This window comes from Apium graveolens, chromosome 7 (genome assembly GCF_009905375.1).
Source record: "Apium graveolens cultivar Ventura chromosome 7, ASM990537v1, whole genome shotgun sequence".
Taxonomy (NCBI): Eukaryota; Viridiplantae; Streptophyta; class Magnoliopsida; order Apiales; family Apiaceae; genus Apium; species Apium graveolens.
The window spans coordinates 271,272,774-271,276,047 of record NC_133653.1 but is presented as its reverse complement, the minus strand read 5'-3'; positions in this window follow the sequence as shown (position 1 = coordinate 271,276,047).

Genomic DNA, 3,274 nt, shown 5'->3' with positions numbered 1-3,274 from the left:
TACTCAATTTTTTTCCTAGTTTCATTTCACTATAAAATGACATTTCACTTGAAAAGTTTTAATTTATCGAATCATTTTCATATTTAATATTTTTTCGTAATAATTAAAAAAATCTAAAAAACAAATGGAAACACAAAAGTTTAAGTGTAATCAACTAACTTTTAGAGTTTCAATATTAAAATAAATAGATGTTTATGTTTTTAGAGTTTGATCAACAGAAATGTGACAAACAAGAGGCGAAAAGTACAAAAAATATTTTTTTCTTGCAGTTTTTTCTATAGATCTATTATAAAAACATAATAGCTTAATTTTTAAATATTCTATATTTCAATTACATGTATAAAACTCATATATATAATCATCCGTAAGGTTGGATTATTAAAAAAATCCAAATGTCTAACCCATCCCCGAAACTTTGAGTTAAAACTCTAACTCAATCTTCGAACAATCTGGACGTTCTATTTTCTAAACGATTTTTTTAGTCATAATTGTTTTCTTACCCAATTTTTCTTCCTAGTTTTATTTTACTATAAAATGACATTTCACTTGAAAAGTTTTAATTTATCAAATCATTTTCATATTTAATATTTTTTCGTAATAATTATAATTATCCAAAAAACAAATGGAAACACGAGACTGTAAGTGTAATCAACTAACTTTTAGAGTTTCACTATTAAAATGAATATATATTTATGTTTTTAGAGTTTGATCAACGGAAATTTGACAAACAATGGGCGAAAAGTACAAAAATAATAATTTTCTTGCAGTTTTTTTCTATAGATCTATTATAAAAACATAATAGCTTAATTTTTCAAAATTCTATATTTCAATTACATGTATAAAAATCATATATCTAATCATCCGTAAGGTTGGACTATTAAAAATAATCCAAATGTCTAACCCATCCCCGAAACTTTGAGTTGAAAACCTAGCTCGATCTTCGAACAATCTCGACGTTCCGTTTTCTAAACGATTTTCTTAGTCATAATTGTTTTCTTACCCAATTTTTTTCCCTAGTTTTATTTCACTATAAAATGACATTTCACTTGAAAAGTTTTAATTTATCAAATCATTTTCATATTTAATATTTTTTTCGTAATAATTATAATTATCCAAAAAACAAATGGAAACACAAAACTGTAAGTTTAATTAACCAACTTTTAGAGTTTCAGTATTAAAATGAATAGATGTTTATGTTTTTTAGAGTTTGATCAACGGAAATGTGACAAACAATAGGCGAAATGTACAAAAAATATATTTTTCTTGCAGTTTTTTCTATAAATCTATTATAAAAACATAATAGCTTAATTTTTAAAAATTCTATATTTCAATTACATGTATAAAACTCATATATATAATAATCCGTAAGGTTGTATTATTAAAAAAATCCAAATGTCTAACCCATCCCCGAAACTTTGAGTTGAAAATCTAACTCAATCTTCGAACAATCTCGACATTTTGTTTTCTAAACGATTTTCTTATTTATAATTGTTTTCTTACCCAATTTTTCTTCCTAGTTTTATTTCACTATAAAATGACAATTCACTTGAAAAGTTTTAATTTATCGAATCATTTTCATATTTAATATTTTTTTTCGTAATAATTATAATTATCCAAAAAACAAATGGAAACACGGGACTGTTAGTGTAATCAACTAACTTTTAGAGTTTCACTATTAAAATGAATAGATATATATATATATATATGTTTTTAGAGTATGATCAACGGAAATGTGACAAATAATGAGCGAAAAGTGGAAAAAACACATTTTTCTTAGTTTTCTCCCATTTCCTACCAATATTGGTAGGAAACGACCTGAATTATTGATATTTATTTATACTTCAGAAAAATGTTATATATTCTTAACAATACGTGGCCTGCTGATATGGTTGGTGGGGTTATTTTCATATTAAGATTCTACCAAAACCTACCAACCTTGGTAGGAAAAACTTTCCCACCAAACTTGGTAGGAAATGGTCTCAGATTGATGATATTATTTCTTTTTTCATAAAAAAAGTTTAATCAATGAAATAAGTGAGGGCTGATGACGTGGTTGGTGGAACCATTTCGGTATCAAATTTTGGTCAAAACCTACCAAAATTGGTAGGTTTTGAGTTTCTCACCAATATTGGTAGGTTTTGGTGCTTGCGTGTACAAAATCTGGGCCCCACCTAGAGCAATTCCTACCAGTTTACGGGTTGGTAGGAAATGGTAGAGCAATTCCAACCAAATTTTTCTGGTTTGATTTGCTTGGTAGGAAAAAGCCGTTTTTCTTGTAGTGTAAATCTAAGTAATTATACTTAGTTTGTTTTTGAATATATTTTATTCATGATTGAATATTATTTTATCTTTCGATGTCTGTATATCAACCAATATTTTATTATTGAATTGTAATTTTATTTTAGTCCAATACAATAGTATAATATTTTTTTAACCGTGTTAGTATCACTAGTTGGCCACCTATTGGCTCTGTGACAACAAAATACTAAATTTTCTTATATGTTTCATAGAAATTTTAGTGGGTGGTAGTTTGATTCCAGTGTTAAAAGCATTCAACCGTTCTTTGGCTATTTTGCATACCTATAAGCCTAGGGTCGTTGTTAAATAGAACATCTTGTCCATTAACATAACAATTAATGTGGATAAACCACTTGATTATATTCACAATCAATTGGATAATCCCTTGATACACTATAATCTAAAACTAAGTAATATTTTGCTAGTTAATTGCATTTTGCAACCCCCACCTTTCATTTAAATGTATACCTACTTTGCAAATAGAGTTTGCAACCCTTAACTTTCAATATCAACTACAACATGCATCACTTGCGCTTAAAAAATTGAAATTGAGATATTAATATTAATAACTAAAATTTCAAATTAATTAAAATATTTATTTTAATACATTTTTTACATGAAAAAAATTATAGCTATATTCTATTAGTAATATTCTAAATTAATCATAGTGATAAATACTAAAAATATATTTATTAAGCAAAATATATGTTTATATATTTAATCATAAAGTTTCTAAATATATCTATATTTTAGAATTTTTAAAATTATACTGAGTAATAAAATAATTGACATTAAAATTATTTTTATAATTTAAAATTTTAGTTTAATTTAAAAAAATTTATATTATTATTTAAATATTTTGCTAAACAATTTTACCCTCCATAATATAAATATTTTTAACAAAATAGTTAAAGGGATGCATATTGTATTTGATTTTTAAAGTTAGGGGTTGCAAACTGTATTTTTGAAAGTAAGT